The sequence below is a fragment of the Malus sylvestris genome, chromosome 4, assembly GCF_916048215.2.
Source record: "Malus sylvestris chromosome 4, drMalSylv7.2, whole genome shotgun sequence".
Classification (NCBI taxonomy): domain Eukaryota; kingdom Viridiplantae; phylum Streptophyta; class Magnoliopsida; order Rosales; family Rosaceae; genus Malus; species Malus sylvestris.
Genome location: NC_062263.1, coordinates 2,028,293 through 2,049,254, shown reverse-complemented (window position 1 = coordinate 2,049,254; position 20,962 = coordinate 2,028,293). Strand labels below are relative to the sequence as shown.

Below are 20,962 nucleotides of genomic sequence, written 5' to 3'. Positions count from 1 at the left end.
CCACAACTTAACTTACAGATAACGCAGTGGTCCATCTAATCATGTCATGTGTTGTGACTGTTTTTATTTCAATCAATTTAACTGCCCTTTTAACCCTTGAATAAACCATGCTCGGTTGAATGTATATAAAAGCCAAGTTGCTTATCTTATTGACCTCATTCACTCACGTGTCCCTCTGTTCATTCATGACAGTTGGTTCTCGCCGCAACGCGCGGGCTTATTATCTCAGTATATACTAAAACTCAGTTTTGTGGGCACTGTGGATGACTAGTGGGCGGATGTTTTTGCCCCTTGGTTTCTCCTCGCTCGCTTTGTCGCCTGCTTCGTACAGTGGAAAGACGGTTTTGCCCATTCTTTCCATGCGTCCATCATCGTTGATATCTCGGCATCGAGTTCAAGAGTCTTCTTCTGCGTTTAACCCTTTGTTTCTTCTGGTCCTTCTCTGATTCCTGCCTTATTCTAGCTGTGTTCTTCTGCGATTGTTTGTTCTTCTCCTTTTGAGCGCCGGCTGTGTTTAGATCGTTGAGCGCCTGCTGTCTTTAGATCGTTGGGAAATAAATTTTATACAACTGAGGTGTGATTCTTAACTACTGTCTTTCAGTTTTTATTCTGTAATTTTGTTAGTTTGGATGAAACTGTAATAATTTTGTTTTGGGTTAGTTGTGGTCTTCAAGAGCAGTGCTCCGTTTGGTGTCGTTTTGAACATCACAAGAGCCGCCTCCATCCCCGCCGCTTCCAATGCCTCCTCTCCTTCTGTGGCCGACTGTGGATGTTTGTCTTTCTTCTCTCCTCTCTTTTTATTTATTTATTTATTTTATATATGTTTTTGGAAATTAAGATTGACTGCTTACTTCTTTTTTTTTCCTATTTGTTTGTTGTTTTTTTAGTATCTTCCACTTTTGCTGGTGCCCCTGGTATGTCGTTATTAGTATGTTAATGCTGCTCTGATATTTGTTTGTTGTTTTTTTTTAGTGCATGAGATCGATCTTTGTTTTATTATAATTTTTTTCAGCTGGTGTTTAATATTTCCTGCTACATCAATTCGAGGAATTGGCTAAGAATAAAAAAATTAGTGATAGCAGTGACACGGGAGATAAGAAAAGAAGCAAATTGGAAGCACTCCGTTTGTTGTATCCTCTGTTGCTGGAGGCTCTGGCAGGTATGCAGAGTGTTGACAGATTTGGACATTATATTCTCTGTCTGCTGTTATTTTTTTACTTTTGTTTTATACATGGAATTACATTACACGTATATAAATGTGTCAACACTTTGGGTAGATGTGGTGAGCCATGCACGAATCGTTTGAGATGCAGGGCTATTATAATTGAATCACACCCGGGTCTTAAAAATGAATGGATTGTTATCTTATATGGATGCTGGTCAACTTATCCCAATGATGCTAATTTAGGATTTCAATTCCAAATTATAGGGACTGACATTTTAGTAATGTAGTTCAATCGAATTTTTGCCCAATCATAAATCATAATTCAGTCTGGTAAGCATTAAGAATTAATTTTATAGTGTCCTTTGGTAGTAAGCTAGATGCTTTAAGCTCGCACAGGAAAACCCAGCAGCATATAGATAAGTAGACTGAATTGGCCTTTTTAATAAGTTTGAAATGAGTTGGAAACTGAGTAGAAAAATGTTAGAGAAAGATACCGAGAATGTGATTTGATAATTGGTAATATGATCAATCCTTGGGGACATATATATTATTATTATATCAAATTAGATTAGAATTTTTTGATTAAATTAGATCAAAATTTGATCATATAAAATAAAACAATTTATACATATTGGAAATATGCATTAAAAAGTTTATGTCTCACATTACATGGATTAGAATGACTTTTTTTTATGCTTAAATGCTTTTTACTGAAGAGTTTTTGTGTTTCTACTGCCGATAACCAAATGTTGTAATGTATACCTTAATATATATTCTATGCTGGTAAGCAAAGAGGTTTTTCATTAGAAATATTAGTTGCTGTTTTCGAGTTGCTACATTTCTTTCAAAGTTTATTTCCTTAGTGTATGAAACAAGTTATTATGGTTCTGATGCTTCTAAAATTTATGATTACAGGTTTCATTTGGCTGTTTGTTTTGCACGTTTCATTTTTGTAAAGTAAAGGACATATACAACACCTTCCACGATTTTAGAACACTTGAAGGTGAGACTTGAGAAATAAAGTAGCGGTTTGAAAAGTTGTGATGGCATGTTAATTCCCTTTTTTGTGAACTGATTTTAAAGCATATTTACCTCTTTATTTTTTCATATTTTGTTTACATTTGATTAATGATAGATTACGCACATACTTAACGTGTTTGCATAAATTTAATGCCTTTAGCTTACACCTTAACAAATACCTATGAAATTTGCAGTATTATCTAATTGAATTGGTTAGTTTAGATTTGCATTTTGTTAATTTATATATTTGTAATAGTCGACTGCCTGTTTTCTTCTTTTCTATTCAGTAGTTTTAAGACCCGCTGCAACGCGCGGGCACTATTGCTGGTAATATTCTGTAGTTCTTGTTTTTTTTTTTTCCAATGAAACATATAATTGGAGGAGAAGTTTTAGCTCAGTCTTGGAATCTTATGAAGAGCTTCCTTTTTCTACATCCAAACCCACAAAGACGTTTGACAAAGTTATGGAAAAATTTATCAGTCAGTCAAACAGAAATAAGACAAAAGTGATGGTCTATCCCCAAAATAAATTCCGGGCAGTGATGGTTCAAACTTGATCCCCAAAGAAAAGTCATGTGGTTGCAATCAACCATGCAGATATCAACACTTGTTCTACTTAAGTGGGCTAAGAAACCCAAACAATAACTCCGTTTCTAATATTTCATTGAAGAACATACCTTGATCTAAATCATAACAAATGAGACAAACTTCGATAAGCTTCTCTGGAATACACCCAGATTCCTTTACATAGCGGATGGTAATTCGAGAGGTGCTTACTAACCTGAGAAATACAACTTCGATAAGGTTCTCTGAAATACAAGTGCGATGTATGAGTAGTCATCTAGAAGATAAATTATGTATCAGAGAAAAGAGAGCCTACTCTTTGTTGATCAAAGAGAGGCCCTACCCAAGGTAATCTACCACTTGCATACATAATTATATATATAATTAGGAATAATATTCTATAGGTCTTGTTTCTTTTTATTTATTAATTGGAGGAGATTTTGCTCAACCCTTGAAATTTATGAAAACAGATTCATTCTTCTACATCCAGCGTCATAAAGACGGTAGACAAAGTAGTTGTGGAAAAATTTACAAGTCAGTCGAGAGATTGTTGACCTTAAAAAACTACCAAGCCTACGTGGCGCGCATGCCGAGTAATTAATAAGCTAACTACGTCATTCGGTTGCTTGAGGGGCGTGCCAGCTCGTCGGCCGAGCTCGACCGAGGAGTAAAATGTGTTAATGTTGCGTTGAGTGCACGACTGACTTCTCGATCTTGCGACTGCGGCCGAGCAAGGAACACTTTCGACATTCGGGTTCTAGAGCCTGAAGACAAAGCTGCTAGTTCTGCGAAGTTCACAAATCGACGGCGCCAGATTCGGTCACGATGATTATGTTCGTGAGAGTATAAGCACGTCGAATCAACACTAGAGTATAGGGACACAAATACTCAAAACAAATGTACGTCTTGATTGTGAAAGTGGTTCGGCCGTCAAAATGCCGAACTCTAAAACCTACTTGCGAATACCTAGTCATAAACAACTCGGCGTTCGATGTGCCGAGCCCTAGTAACACCTCACTTCGTCGAGAAGGCTGATGAGATGACTTCTGCCAATATCCAAAAATCCTTCTCGACCGAGACTTGGATAGATCACCAGTTGACCCTGTTGCAGTGCTATTTATCCAAATTGAAGGTGCTTCACGGTCGGCTGATTCTACGGCAACAATACTGTTTATCCAAACTGAAGATGATCACCGGTTGCCTCCACAGTGCTGTTTATCCAAACTGAAGGTATGTCGGCGGAAAAAAAAGTAAAAATCTCAAGGTTGTTAAGAGGTTTCGCGTAGAGCGAGAGTTTGTGCAGGGCAGTTTATGTGTTGAATTGGAGGGGCTTTGTTCGATGTCCTCCTTCCTTATTTATAGTAACCTGCATTGAATCCCAATCATTCTCGGATTAGGACTCCTTTCCCCTGTCCAACCTTATCTCGGACAGTCCTACTCCTACTAGGACTTTGAACTTAACTCGTTATCAAGCCGTATTCAATCTCAAACTCCAACATCCTTATCCTGTCGAAACTCCTTCTCGTAATAGGACTCACCCACATCCCACAGGTCCCCGATGGGACACGGCCAGCTTCGACTGCGCGGCTCGTGAGCTGGATAACCCCCAACGACACTTAAACTCGGCCTCTGGGCCAAGAACAATTCTAAACTTGGCCCAAACCAATATTTTTGGGCCCAAACAGAGATAAAAGACAAAAATGATGGTACATCCCCAAAATTAATTCTAGGCATTGATAGTTCAACTTCAACCCCAAAGAAAAGTCATGAGAGACATTTTGTAACCTGCAAAATAAAACAACTCCGATAAAGTTCATTGAAATAAGTGTTTTGTGTGATGTATGAGTAGTCTAGAAGACATATTATGTATTAAAGAAAAGAAGGGTCCAAACTAGAGTCTAGACCTAACAATTCTTACATGGCCTGTTAATTTGATCTAAAACGACACGAAATAACGAGTTTCGGGTCAATACATTAACTAATCGGGTCGTCACACGTTCGAAACCCGTTAATCTCACATAGTATTTACCTGCAGGTGACCCGTTACAACCGATAAGAAAAATGTTAGTTTGATAATTTTAAACTACTAAAAAACCTTACTACTATAGCCGTAGTATTTAATCTTATGTAAGAAAGGTTAAGAAATTCCAAAGCACATTAAACATACCAAAGTAATTTAAAAATATAAAAACACATTATAAATTCATAATAATTGATTTACAAGTGTGAAAAATATGTAAATGCTCATGATCGTATGCTTTGACGATGGTCCATCATTGTTTGGATTTTTGAAACCTTACAAACCCTCGTGAACAGTGTTTTAAGGGAGTTCAAACTAAATAAAAATTCATAATAATTAATGTAAAACTGTGAAAAAATGTGAAAAAAAAATATACAAACGCTCGTAGTTGCATCATCTATGCTTAGACAATGGTTATATCGTCGTTTAGATTTTTAAAACACTTCAAACCCTCATGAATAGTGTGTTATTGTTTGAGTGCAAAATCAATAAAAATTCATATTAATTGATGTATAAGTGTGAAAAAAATGTTAAAAAAAGGGGTGTGATATTCACACCTCATTTTACTTTTCACACATCCTTCTAATTTTCGGTCGTCGGATCAGATGAATTGAAGAAAAGCAATGGATAGAAATTAACAAGAGGTGTGTAAAAAGTAAAATGAGGTGTGTGGATAGCACACCCCTAAAATATATATATATATATATATGTATATATATATATGTATATATATATATATGTATATATATATATATATGTATATATATATATGTATGTATGTATGTATGTATGTATGTATGTGCGTGCGTGCGTGCGTGCGTGCGCGTGCGTGCAATCACTTGTAATGATAAGTTTTACAACTTTTGTGAAGGGGTCAACTCCGAAATTTGACACCATAATCTATAAACCTAGATTTATATTAAACCATCGATTGTTAGTTATGTTCTATTCTTCTCACCAAATTTCATTTTTCAGATTTTCTTTTTTAAAAGCATGATCTTTTAGCAGATGTAGAAAAATGAACTGTTTGGATCGTTGATATCACATTTCAAAGTTTACGGTTAATTGAAATATGAGTCGATGTTATATAGTTTCTAGAGACTTTATAAATTCTAAGCAATATTTTCATTAACTATAAAAAAAATATGAACGTGATATAAAAAAAAGATCTTGTTTAAAAAAAAAAAATATGAATAAAAAAAATACAGTGAGAAGAATGGAACATAAATGTAAACGACAATCAATAGTCAAATTTAAATCTATGGTTTATGAGATTATGATGGCGAATTTCGGAGTTGACAATTTCACAAGTTGTAGAGCTTCATTAATACAACTTCCTATGAAGCGGTAGCTTCCCGCCTCCTTCATTCCTACTGCCTCCTCCGGTTAGAAGTTCCCTTCCTTTTTAAAAATGTTGCATTGGTCTGCCCCGAAAAATGTATAAAGTGGAGCCTTATTTTATTAGTAAGGTCTTGATCTAAGTATAGGCTAAGATATAAACAGATAGTTCTTTCAACATGTGGGATAAGAGGAATAAGTAATTAATCAAGAGATATGTGAGAAGTAGATTGTACAGTAATATAATGTTGTGTTGTGTGGGCTCTGGCAAAAGAGGCGCGTTCTACTATACTACTGTACCAACCACCTGCATTCGTTACAGCACCTTTGCCCTCCATACATAAGGGAATCGAGGTTTGGAATCTCTTTTCTATTCAAATGAGAATTTCAAGCACCCGATGAATTGGTAAGGGAGATGTATCAATCAAACCTGTACGATTCATTCATTAAAAAAATTACAGGTGCTAATGGTAGTCGGCCTCCTGTGTCTAATGAAAAGCTTAAAAAATGAAGCCCATTTCTTTGAAATCCCACTATAGTAATCCGAATAAAATGGAAAATGAGAGACCAAAAGTAATGAGAAAATAACTTGTAACTATTGTCAATGCAAATTTTCACTGTCATTCGCTTTGAGGAAAATATACCTGCAAAACAGTCAACATCTTTGATCAAAGACCAAAAGCCTAACGCGCTCACGATGAGCTGGGGGAGAGGGGTCTAGCCAATGGATCTTCGATGCCTAAGTTAGTCTCTCTGAGAAAAGTGAGTGTTTAGGGTTTTCTGTATATAGAAAAGCTTTACTTGTTTTTGGTGGATATTGGAACCAAATCTGGACACCTTCGTAAGCGTTGGTTGAGGCACAAATGCATGTAGTATGGAATAACCTACAAAAATAGTAAACAACCGTATGCAAACCCTTGGACATGCATGTGCCGATCAAAGACTCTTCGACGGTTAAGTTAGTAAATGATTTGAGAATCGAATAATGGGCAAGAGAATTCAAGTCTATAGATTGTGTTACCGTAGATGAACCCTAAATGGGTGTATTTATACCATGGGAAAGAAACCTTTTAGGATAGAATCCTTGTTTGAAGTTGGGAAAATCCGAGAGGATATCTAATGACTACATATTGCATCCTCTTAGAAGTGTGATTACTTGCAGCACACGCCTATTCCTAAATTGTAGGGACTCCAAAGATTATAGGATTTGCTTGAGTCCATATCTGGATCAAATCGTGTCTTGTGGAACAACATGGTCATCCAGCGAAGTTGCTAGGATTCCACATTTGATACAACTTTGCTCAGAGCCGGTGAGTCCATGACTGGACTTCTGAGGTAACAATATTCGAATCAGCCTTACTCCATCCTTGGAAAATTATGGTCCCATAATTGCCCCTAACTATCTGTCTAAGAGGCAACCTGTTCCCCTTGAGGATAGATTGTTACCAAAGACCATACCTTTCAGAGTAGGCTGGAATACATAACGATTGGTCTTCAAATTCTTATAATCATGTCTGGATCATCATTTAAAGCCGGGTAATCAAGTCACTTCGATTTCCATCACATAATCTTTGGAATTGTGAAGAAAGATCCACTACCATGATCACGAATTCCTTTGTATTAATAGGTCGCTTTTTCCACGCATTTGGTTACGCGTCTTTTTGCTTTCAACGATGAGATCTTCTAGCAATTTCCCTTTATATAGCCTCATCAGGCAGCAGTTTCCTTCAAACCCTTCCCATTCTCTACCATGATGCATGTGTCTTCATTACCTAACTTTAATCCTTTTATGAGTCTTTTGCTGAGAAAAAAATTCAATCTCAAAAAATAGCATTGCTTAACGCAAATTTCCAAAAATACTTTCCTTCTTCTAGCAACTTGTTCTATAATATTCTCCCATATGAGCCACCTTCGATGCAAATCTTACATCAAAGTCAATCTATGCCATAGGGTTGAAATTCCTCAAGGTGTCGTCCGCCGCCGCTTCCTTCCTTATTTGATATTGGATGATTATGACAATGGCTGTTCTTCATTCATACACGTGCCCATACGGCACTCATGTGGCTTGAGTGTTTGGATTCCACAAGGATGCCCCATCACCAACCTTCTTCACTTTTGGGTTTTAAGTGCAAAATTTGCATCAGAGTCCAATTTCTTCAAAGTGGCAGGATGCTCGTGTGAATTCTTCATCTTTGTTCTTCTTCATCTCCTTTACGAGCAAATAATGACAGTGGCACGTCTTCATTTAAATACTCACCTTTAATGCAGTATCATGCTCGTAACCCAGCAAGGTGGGCGTAGCATATTTCTGTTATGACAGCAGATCCTGATAAATTTAGCCAAGAGTATCGTGTAATCTTTTTTCAAATATTTGATTGCCAAGGGCTAAGGCTTGTCTCCCCCAAACTGTTGTACCAAATTGGTCCATTTTGGGACTTTGATAATAGACATGCACTTGAGTAAAGATATGCATATCTTGTACATCTGCTTCACGAAAAATTCTCAATCCAACAAATATTTCCAAAGTAAACGAACTCTAAAACTTAGCATCCATGAAAGGTTTGCATTGTGATAGTCGCAGTACTACCTTACTTCGACACCAAGAATGCAAGTATTTAAACCCATGAAGTCCGTCTTCTAGTCAAACTTGGTCGCAAAGCTATGGCAACAATACCAAGAGGAAATACGATTAGTTGATTTACTGGTGCCTTCATCGCTTGCGGTCGATGCATCAATGTTGGTCATATCGAAGCAAGGTGAGTAATCTTCGGAATCTTGAGTAACAGATAAAGAAGAAAAATACTATCACTGCTGATACTCCTCTTGTCGGTTCCTCTTCAGTTGATCCTAAGGATGTAGTGGACAGGGCATTGCGGAGTAGTTTTTCTTTATGGTTTGCTAGGCTAGGATGAGGGTGTGCCCCATTCATTGAACGCATTGCCCTTGTCCGGGCTTTGAATCCTTTAACTTTGGCTAAGGGTATTCCTTTCTTGTTCTTCATATTTTTCTAGTCGTGTCCCCGATCTAGCTAAATCTCCAAAGTAAGCTAACTCTGGGACAATAAGAAGCAAGGCGAAGCACGGGTGAGTTGTGGGCCCATGATAGAGCATTATAGCCCCCTCAATAATGTTGATTTGGTAAAAATATCATCTCCCAAACTCAGTGCTTGTAAGGGTACCCATTGCGATATTTAGAGTACACCTTACTCTGATGGTAGATGTTAAGACCTATGGAGAACCTTTTGCCTCATTTCTACTCTTCATGCTAGATCAGAAATGAGGGTATTTCGTTTATCGGGAATGTCCTCCTATTTAATTGCTTTCTTATTCCCTTTTTGGGCACTTCGAATCTTGTTGCAATATGATGCTCGAGGGGTGTGTACCCTCTAGCTTGTGATGGGTGTTTGTCTTTAGTGACTCTTTAGGCGAAAGTTCTTTGGAGACAAGGTCGCATGCCTCTGGGTTGGAAACACTTTTTGAATCTTTTTGTCATACCCTAAGCGTCGAACCTGAGTGTTTCCGATTGAACTACTTTAACTGGCTGGACTAAAGCATTTTTGTGTATCAGAGCTCTGTTGAAATAAATTCCTCTTGAGGATTACCTAGTCTAGATGCCCTATTCGAATGTGCTTACTTCTTGTTGCAAAGTTTAGTTAACTTAGTAAGTTAGACTGGGATAAAAGTAGTCATACTTGGGGTTTTCAAATCCACCATTAGATGAGTTCTGGATCGCTATTTCGACTATTCCATCAAGTGGCATATAGCTCGAATTTGAATGTTATAACCCAAAACCTTATTGGTTTCATAAACTTTTCGGAGGCCGAAGGGTGCATTGGACTTCTAGATCAAGGTGCCATGTGCTCGTAGCCCACCAATCGTTTATGTGATTATTACGATTCGAGTTTTCTAAGTTACTAACTGTTCTAGACGGGATTGGCTAAAAGAGGTTCGTCTGACAATGTAACTTTGAATGTTTTTAGACTTGCAATGTTGCGAAGTTTTCAAAGTTTATGCCCTGTTTTGAACGAGTAGGTCCTCCCTACATCAACAAAAAATAAAGAAAGAACACACATTTTAGGACAAACAGATGCTCTTTATTCATGGTCCAAGTAGATATAAGGGGGTGTGATTGAATCCGAGAAGGATTGCCTACATATCTCCAAGATAGAGAATCAAATCACTAGTGTAGTTCTAAGAAAAAAATGATATGACATAAAAATTACATCAGGGATCACTTTTGACGATAAGCCTATGGTGGGGCGTTAGGAGATGAGATTAGTGTGTTTATCCCATGGATCCCTTTCCTTGGGTTCTGCTAGCCGAATTTTCTTTGTTGCCTTATCCCTAATGAATTCCCAGTATTGCCTCTGATCTAGCAATTCTTCTATATAATCCATCAGCACTACAACCTCTGTGGTGTGGCCGGTACTCATGTGGAAAGAGCAATATTTTCTTGGTTTCTTCTTAGCTAGATGTTTTGGAGTGATTTTGGGCGTCGGATGAAGGGTTTATCCTTTATGCTGTGGATGATGTTATTAACGGTGGTGTTCAAGGCAGTATTTTGTTTATGCTTTGATAGGATTTGCTCGTCTCAGCGTCCTTCTCTCATAACTTGTCATAGAGAAAACGCGGAAATGTACCTGTCCATCCTTCTTTTGTCAGCTTTTCTAAAGTAATCAGACTCAACGGTTGTCTATCAGCTCTTGTCGTCTCAGTTGGTCAGGTCGTTTTTGATATCGAAGCATTCAACTAGAGTAGCATAGTCGTACTTCTTCTTGTTCAACATCTTAGAAAGAAGTGGATGGACATAGAGGCCTCGTTTAAATACCATAATCGTGAGTTTGTCATCTAGTTTTTCCACCTCAGCCAACTCTGCTCGAAAGCGCTTCAAATAGGCTCTAAGACTTTTATCTTTGGTTTGAGGGAGTACCCTGAACATAGCTTCGTGGTGTTTTCGGACAGGTTATGAGAGGAGTCAATGCATTTAATCGGAAATTTCGAATACCACCTCATAACATCTTGCACATCCAGGCATTGTTGTTATTGTATAACGCCATGGCATTTCTGTAATGCATGATATGGTAATCAGGGTCAGAATCATCGCGGAATTATTTGAACCTTGGTTGAGAGAATTTTTTCTGGCAAAGGCATTCCTTCGATTGTTGCTAAAAGGGGTGTCCTGACTTAAACCATCAGCCGACTCGAAATGCGGAGTTGGATGAGACTTGCATGGTTATCTTCGTTCGAAGAATATCGATGCTCTTAGTTCCCAATAACCTTGTGTTTGTCGAACCTTAAACAACAAGGTTTTGTTCTCGGTACCCCTAAGGTGTTTTGTGGGGGTTTATGTGGATTATGGGTTCCTTCCCCTGTATTTGCGCCTAGGGTCTGTCGATTATCGGTGGATTTCTCTTAGGGCCTGCGGCGTTTGCTGATGCCTAAATGATTAGAGATGTTATGAGGTCACCTTCTTGAGTTATGGTACTTATGCTTCCAAATCCAAAGACGAGAATTTAGGTAGGAGGCATTGCCCCGCTTAAGTTCTCCAGGTTTCTTCATTTGTCTTTCCATGTTCGCGAAGTTAGAATGGCTCTTAAGATGAGTAGAGGTCTGGTTCTTCTATAGCTTTTTGACAAAAGTGATGATCTTGGTTAAAGTTTCCCAAATCTGATCTAAAGAACCTGTTAAATTTTTCGATATATAAGCACACATCAAATAAGTTTTTTTTGGTTTCGAAGAATTGTCTACCCAAATATGAAAATGATCGATCTGAAATTCAATGAGTCATTTGGACCCCCTACCCTAGAGAAACACTGTAGGAAATTCAGAAAGCTTCTGGTCTCCACATTGTCCAGTGCTCAAGCGAAGGAAACCCTCATAAGGTAAACTATATACAAGGCAAGCAAGAATATTTTGGAAACGCTCAAAAAGAAAGAAAGGCCGCTTGCAGGAAATGAAGAATGGTGGGCACTATCAACAAGCCACTAGCGATTAATTCTACCATTTTGATGTTTTCAAACCACTAGTTACTCTGCTACCCGGTTCCTAGCGGAGTAAAAGAAATAAAAGGAGATTAATTAGAGGCACATTGCTACATTGTCTAAAGCATGAACATGTTTAGGGAAAAAAAAAATGAATCTCCAACACCCACATGGCCAAATCAACATAGCACTCACAGTCAGGGGCTTAGCAGATGAGTTACAAAGAATTCGACCTATATCTTGATCTCCAAGATGACAGTACACCGGGGTCAAAGGCAGACCAAAAAGCCATATAAATCAACCTCGATCGTGATAGACCACAATGGAAAGCCAAGATCAGCTTGAAACTAACCAAGCGTGAGAAAGAACTATTTACCAACTTCATTCGAGCTAACAAAGATGCATTCGTATGGTCAGTAGAAGATAAGCCTGGAATCGGTCCCTTTGTGATCTGCCACCATCTCCACCTGGACCAACTGCTAGACCAGTTATCCAATGTAAACGAAAGCACAGAACATAACGCCCAATTTATCGTCGAAGTCCACCACCAAGATTGGCTTGCTAATGTTGTGCTAGTGCAAAAAAAAAAAAAACAAAAAAACAAAAGGAAAGTGGAGAGTATGTGTGCATTTTACAGACCTAAACAAAGCTTGCCCAAATGATCCATATCCACTCCGACAGATCAACCTATTGGTAGATTCAACCGCGGGACATGAACTTTTAAGATAAATGGGTGCTTACTCAGGATACAACCAGATAAAGATATACGAGCCAGACATGGAAGCAACATCCTTTGTTATTGACTAAGGTACATACTACAACATAGTCATGCCCAGACTTAAGAATGAGGGGGCAACATATTAGTGACTCGTCAACCGAATCTTTAAGGAGAAGCTTGATGACACAATGGAAGTCTACGTGGACAACATGGTTGTCAAAAGTAAAGAGAAGAAGAACATATAACACACCTCCAGGAGTCGTTTGACCTACTCCGGAAGTACAACATGAAGCTAAATAAATAAAAAAAAGTGTACTTTCGGAGTAGCATCAGGCAAATTCTTAGGTTACATGGTTACTAAGCGTGGAATTGAGGCTAACCCAGACCAAATTAAGGCCATCATAGATATGAGATCACCCATAACCGTAAAGGAAATACAAGCCTAATAGGGCAAGCTGCAACCCTCATGATATTTCTTTCACGATCCACCAATAAGTGGAAACCACTCTTTACAGGTATAAAAAATAGCAAGGGTCTACTTTGGATAGATGAATGCGAAGAAGCCTTCACGAAGCTCAAAGAGTACCTCTCCAAACCCCCGTTGCTCTCCAAACCAGTAGATGGAGAAGACTTGTACTTGTACTTAGCTGTATCTAACCATGCAGTAAGCGCAACTCTGATCCGAGAAAAGTCGGGGGAGCAGAAACTGACATACTACATATCAAAAGCTCTTTTTGAACCAGAGTCCAGAGACAAGATATCAGAGAATGAAAAAATTTATCTCGACACTAGTAACAGCAGCCTGAAAACTCCGGCCATATATCCAGTCGTTCAGAATGGTCTATATGGCGAAGTATCTGCAGAGATCCATCTTGCACAACCCCAACGCCTCGTCTAAAGTCACCAAATAGGCTATCGACTAGGGCAACATGAAATAACCTACTGACCTATGACGTCAATCAAGGCTCGAGCACTGACAAACCTTCTAGCTAAATTCACACTAGTATCTCAAAATGTCTCAAACGCATCAAGTCCCTAAAGCTTTCCAGAAAATTCCCACCTTTGGAAGCTTTACGTAGACGGATTGTCCAAAATATAAAGGGCTAGCCCAGGAATGGTATTGCAAACACCAGACGGATCCATACTCGAATAGGGTACAAGGTTTTCCTAGTAGGGCTCAGAGTTTTGGAAGAACTCTAGGTACAAGAACTGCTAATTCATTGTCTTGATGCTCATAGTTAATCAGGTCACAGTGGACTACGCCACCCATCATCCTACCATAGGGATTTACCTAAACAGGGTCAAAACACTACTTGAGAAGTTCAAAAGGTACGAAATTACATAGATCCCTAGAAGAGAAAACAACTACCCTGACGCACTCGCTGGAATAGCCTTGAATGTAGATTACTCCCTCAGGCGGATGATCCACTTCGAATATCTAGAAGTCCCTAATATATGTGAAATGGAGCTTGAGGTGGTCACCGTCATCGACTACATATAGGACAAAAACTACCAGAGGACCGTAACTTGACTAGAAAGTTAATCCAAATGGTGTTAAGCTATACAGTCATCCGCAGAAAAACTCTATAGACGCTCATATTCCGGACCTTATACCTTGCGCGTCACGCCAGAGGTCGGCTTACAAATTTTAAATGATATTCATTCCAAGGTTTGCGACAATCATGTCGAAGGAAGGTCGTTCGCCTAGAAAGGGATAACTGCAAGCTACATTGGCCTTCTATGTAGCAAGACGCAATTAGTTGTGCGATGAATGTCAAAAGCACGCTCCTATAAACCATCAAACTGCAGAAAAACTTAATAATCCTACAAGTTCATGGCTTTTCAAGCAATGGGGTATTGATTCAGTATGACCCCTTAAGAAAACCCTATGGAACATGCAGTATCTAATAGTGGCGACAAATTACTTCTTGAAATGGATAGAAGATAAGCTCTTAACAAGAATCACTATTGCGGTTTCGTTTAGAAAAACATCATCTGCCGATTTGGAATTCCCCACATGATATTGATAGACAGCAGTCTATAGTTCACCAGCTCCGAAGTCACAGACTAGTACAAAGAGCTCAGGATCCATCACCTCACTTTCATTCCGACATACCCACAAGGTAATAGACAGGCAGAAGTCTCGTACAAAACCATTTTGCAATGTTTGAAGAAGATACTAGAAGAATAGAAAAACAAGTGGCTAGAAGAACTGCCTAGAGTCCTATGGGCGTATCGCATGACAATCCAGAGAGCCACCAGGCCATTCTCCATTACCTATGGAACGAAGGCTGTCATCCTAGGCCAAGTCACGACTATGCCGAATTTCGATACTGAAGAAAGGACAACCCTAGAAAATGCAGGGATCCTGAAGACTAATCTCGACTTTGCAAAGAGCGTCGAGAATGCGCTTAAGTCCGACTAGAGGCCTATCAACATCAGATCCGGTATGTTACAACAAAGGAGTCAAGCCCAAAAGTCTGCAAGCCATAGATTTAGTCATGAGAAAAGTTTTCAATAATACCAAGATCTTAGGAGAAGGCAAATTCGGGGAAAAACTAAGGACTGTACAAGATCGCTAAAGTAGGATGCAACAGAACCTATCACTTGGAGCACATGGATGCAACCCCGATCACCAAGAAATGGAACATCACCAAGCTCATAAAATATTTTCCATAAACACTTCATTCAAACTATATGCGGTTTGATTCCCTTCCCGAGATATGTAGGCAGTCCGCTCCGGACACAATCACAACGCTGCCGTCTGCACGAAACCAAGTCCATGAAGAACTCATCTCCTTACACCCCACCATAGGCTTATTGTCAAAAGTGATCCTTGTTGTATTTCTTACTTCATATAATCTTTTTGCTTAGAAATAGGCCAGTTTCTCCATCTCGAAGATATGTAGGCAATCCTTTCTGAATTCAATCACACTCTTTTGTTAATCACCCCTGTTTTGATTATGAATAAAGGAGTTCATATTTTAATGTTTGTTCCATCTTTTCTTTTTGGTGGAGCAGGGAACACCCTTACTCATCCCAGACAAAGCACAAACATTGAAAATTTCACATGAATGCAAGTCTAAAAAATTTCAGACACCCGATTCACAAAGTACCTACTTTCACAGACACCCGATTGCCTTTTGCTCCAAAACAGCAGCACCCGAAACGCCAACACCACCGACCTCTCCTTGGTCGACCTCGACAAACCCTCAGGCAAGAACGACGTCGTAATCAAGCTTCCCAAATACCCCAATGTCCCGAATTTCGGTGTGCAAATTGTGGGTTCCTGCAATGGCTTCCTCTGCGTATACGATAGGCTTAACAGCTGCCGGTTTTACATCTCCAATCCCGTTATTGGTGAGTCCATAACTCTTCCAAGATTTCCCAAGGACATTGGTTTTCCATTTCTTTATGGGTTTGGGTTTTGTCCTGTCGATGGTGACTATAAATTAGTTGTGGTTTCATCTACGAGTAACGGACTGAAATCGAATGAATGGGAGGTAATGGTTTTGACTGTTGGCACTGGAAGTTGGAGAAATGTTGGGAATTCCGTATACCCTTTTGGGAACCAATGGTATGGGGTTTATCATGATGGTTTTCTTCATTGGATTGCTCGTGGCGACAATTCTGTATTGATGCCTTTGATGTTGAAAGTGAGTGTTTCCAAGAGTTGCCATTACCGCCTTGTTCTTTGGGAAAGCGTCTTGTTAACCTTGCAGTCCTGAGAGGCTGCCTCTCTGTATACGTTATCTCGTTGGGAAGTATCAATGTTTGGGTGATGAAAGATTATGGCATTAAGGAATCGTGGGCCGGAGAGCTTGTCATGCAGCAAGTGATTGGGTACAGAACTAGTTTTTCTGCTACTCAATTGTTGAAAGAAGGGCCAAGTGGTGTTTTTACTTAAGTATAAACTGAGGGTTTATACTCATGGAAAAAGGGGCTCTGCTGCGGTTGAAGTTGATGGACTACCATAAATGGTTGAAGCATTTGTCCATATTCCAAGCTTTGTTTCTCTTAAGGATGCCATCATGGATTTGAGCTCAGAGGTAACATCTCTCCCACATAGTTAAGCATTGCTTTTTCTTGCTGCGTGCAATTTGAAGGTCATTTTTTGTGTTTCCCACATAGTTAAGCATTATGTTTGTGTTTCCCTTCTGGTGGCAGATAATTGTTCTGTATTCCCATCCAATTTAGATTACTCTATTTAGCTATTCCAGCGTAAAGTTAAGCCCGTCTTGAATGCATGTTATTAGGGACGGTGTCTAGTTGATTAAGATAAAGTGATAAACCTCTTTCTCGTTCTACCTTTTTTTATTTTTTTCATCGCTATTTTGGTTTATTGTTTTTATGTTCTTCTGATACTAGTTGTTATTTACATGACTTCTCAACAAATGATATGTCCAAACGTGAAAAAGATTATGCGTTCTGTCTCTATTGTCAAAGTTAACCTACTCTGCATGTTTTCACATTTCTTAGTTTCTTGGGAAATAGAATCACATCCGTGACTAACATTTTTTCTTCTGATAAGACATCCGTGACTAACATTTTTTCGTCTGATAAGACATCCGTGACTAACATTAGTGGGATGTGTTGTTGTTGTTGTTGTACTGTCTTGTCATACGGTATGTAATTCGGTTGAAGACTACTGAGTATGATCCATTTTCTCAATGATTTAATTGCTAAGGAGGCAGCTTTTGACAGTGGAGTGTGGAAGAGTGATAGGAATCTCTTAGCAAGATTGTATGTTATGTGGCAAAGATGGTGTTTATTGTGATCAGTCAAGCTGTTTCCACTTGGAGACTGGAGATGGTTTTCTTTTACTTGATTATTTTGAACTTGCTACTGTTACTGCGTCAGATGTTGGTGGACAAATATTGTATAGTATGAAAATGGCTCTTGGCAGATAGAGAAGAGAAATAGGGAGTACTAAGAGTCCAGTAGTCAGCTAGTGCCAGATGTTAAAATTAATTATCAGATTATTAACTGGTTTAATCATCTAGTAGGTACTTCTGTATTTGTTTTTTTTTCACGGTCTTTGGTTACAAACTTACAAACATTGTCCGAACGGGCCTCTTCCATTTCACTTTGGAAAGAATTTGATTACTTGGAGTGTCATGCTTATGGTATATTGGACATATTTTACCCTGATGAAGCCTTGAAACATGTCGTCCTCTGTTAGGAATTATTATTTGGTGATGGTTAAGATAATCTGCCTAGCATTAGTTGAAAGATTTTTCATTGTGGAATTCTTGTTTGTAGTTCATCATCTGGTAGTTTCATTAGAGTACGTCAAGGACTTTTATGTGGTAGAAATGCAGTATGTTTGATACTCATCACTCCTTTCAAATTAAACGATTACAGATGGTGCACGTTAGGCTCCTGGCAGATTCCATTCCACAGGCTTACCTGATGCCTGATGGGCTTTCTTTGAAGTACTTTAGTCACTGTGGCACATAAATGTAGGTAGTTTACTCAAATCCAACCTTTAACTCTGTTGAGAGCTCATGGTTTGCTGAATATTTTCTCGTACAGTACATCCATAGGCTTTGTGCGAAAGCTACAGCATTCATGCAAGGTCTTGCTGCATAAGGGCACTAATGATATGGGAAGCCATTTGAATTGGCGTGGTTTTGGAAGAAAATATGATAAACTGAGAAGAAAACATGGTGTAATATATGGTATATTGTTTTAATTTAACGTACCCAGTGCACAAGGCTCCCGCTTTACGCAGGGTCTGGGAGAGGTGAATGTCAGCTAGCCTTACCCCCATTTATGGAGAAATTATAAATAAAATGAGGAAAAGTAATTCCCTAGCTTACCTCTGTTGATTGCTTTATCCATAGTGATCTTTGATTGAAATTTGCCTGTCTGTTATTTCGTATTGTTTTACAGAAATAGATGAGACGGTGTTTGGAAGTTACGGATTAGCTCACAGATGATGAAAAGTTGAAAACAGATTATATTGGTGAAGAAGATATATCCTCTTGAGAAGAAAGACTCTCAGAACGTTCATGCTTCAAGATTAGAAACGCTGTTCGATTTGGTTCATGGTTGCATTAGGTCTTTAACCGTGACGTTATGGTTAGGATTCGAGTTCTAAACTAGGGGAGTTTGTTAAGTTGGTAATACCAATCTGTAATCTATGTCATCTGCATATATGTTCAATTTTTCAAGAGGACTCAAACTGTGTTTTGCTGCATGCATTCGGAATCATAATTTGAGGCTCCCGCTTTATGAATTGTTTTAACTTTTGTTTTAATTTGTTTTTGCTTCAATATTTTTGAGTTAGTTTTAGTATAGTCCACACACCTGCATATATATAAACAACCAAAGGCACCCAAAAAAATCACCTGATTTAGACCCTTTTAGAATGTATATAACCCTATTCCGGTCTGGTCTGGTATGGAATGAACTTATAATCATGGACAACTCGATCATTAGATTATAGATTATAAGTTCATAACCCTAGCCCATTTCTATTTTGGGCAGAACAGATCTACTAATTCTTTGATTCCAGTTATTAAGGGGGATCTTGAACTAAGAAATAGATTCTAGAAGCTAAAAAGGGTATCCTGAGCAATATGACAGTATCGAAAGCCTATGATTAAGTAACCCTTTTGCAAGTAGAAATTACACCCACATTCACATATTCATACACATAGTTCACTATTGTTAAGAAAGTGTTGTAGTACCTTCTTGAGTCCATATGACAGAGTATTCAACACAATCGTGGTTCACAAAAACCTTGTGATTTAGGGTGCTACTATTACAAGGACCTAAGAGACAAACGCAGACCAACCATGAGCACCATAATAGGACGTAAACTTGTCTTAAACATTCAACATTTGCCTCGACCAATTTTTAGATTTTTTTAGATCCATTTTCATGTGCATTTGACATTGTTTTTCGTTATGTGTATGCATTAAATTGTTTATTTAATTGCACAAATTATTCTTTGATTTTATATTTGATTAATTTAGCAATTAGACTGTATCTTTTCCAACAGAAATTTACAAAGAAGGGGCAAGTGTGTTTTTATACAAGTACAAACTGGGTTTATAGTCCTAGAAGGCTGGAAGAAAGGGCTCTGCTGGGGCTCAAAGTTGGCTTACTCTGCATGTCTTCACATTTCTTAGTTTCTACTGGACTGGTAGTCAGCTATGCCAGATATTGAAATGATTAGTCGGATTTACTGGGTTTATGTTCTATCGTCGAATACGCATTTGTGTAGTTGGGATTTTACAGCAGATGCTCACAAACACTGTCTGCAACGGCCTCTTCCATTTCACTTTTAGAGAACAAGCAAAAACGCCCTTGCGATGATGCGGGTTTCAAGACTGTTCAATATTTTCCTACTTTACTGTTTTCAGGCTCATCTTCATCTTCATTATGTAGAGGTGTTTTCTCTTCTGAATTTTTCATTGCAAGGGTTGGCAGCAGGTTTCTACAAATTTTGAAAAAGGGAGCTGTTAGTATGGATGGTTTGTCGAATTTAACTCAAAATAGTAGAACATATAACCAAAGCTAAGACAGTTTATTTATGATAATCAAGGTGCATATATAATCCGCATTTCCCTTTTTTTCATCTACTCTATCAGATACAATGTAAGTGACTAAATGAGTGCATTTAGATTAGAAAGAGTTGACATAGGGATATATAATTTGACAAAGAAAAGGTCTTTATAGCAATAAAAATAAAAAACTGCTTGATAATTGGACAAAGAAAAGGAGGAAGATGAGATGAACAAAGAAAAGGCCTTAAAATTTTGACAGGGGCATTTTAAGCAAGTTAAAAAAAAAAAAAGGCATTTTCAAACGGAAGATTCAATATCAATATGCAGTAAAAGGAAAATAATGCCTGAGCAAGGGAAAAACCTAAAAAAAAAGAGTAAACATGATGATGTAGAATGCCTACGAACGAAGTATTTTCTTTTCAAATGAGAAGATAGAGGTAACTTGCTTACGTAGTGCTTGTGCTAAGGATCGAAGAGAAGGGATAAATTTAATCTCCTTTTTGAAAGCTGAATGAAGTGTGTTGATGCACAAAACCGGAGGTCTTGGAACAACGTAAATCCGACCGTGAATCTGCATGAAATGTAAATAACACAAGATATATCGTGGTTCATCCCAAGGTTTGGGCTATGTCCACACTAAT

The 20,962-nt window shown here is 38.4% G+C and overlaps 1 protein-coding gene and 1 pseudogene across 1 annotated transcript in view; both read left to right on the top strand.

Annotated features, from left to right (window-relative positions):
• The window catches only part of LOC126618734 (F-box protein At3g07870-like), a 55,280-nt gene extending 36,214 nt beyond the window's left edge, over window positions 1-19,066 (top strand). Inside the window, exon 3 of the transcript XR_007621837.1 lies at window positions 18,208-19,066. The gene's annotated coding sequence lies outside the window, so the exon portion shown is untranslated. The remainder of the gene's footprint in view (window positions 1-18,207) is intronic.
• LOC126619658 (F-box protein At3g07870-like) lies at window positions 15,897-20,392 on the top strand (annotated as a pseudogene).
• The last annotated feature ends 570 nt before the right edge of the window (window positions 20,393-20,962 follow it).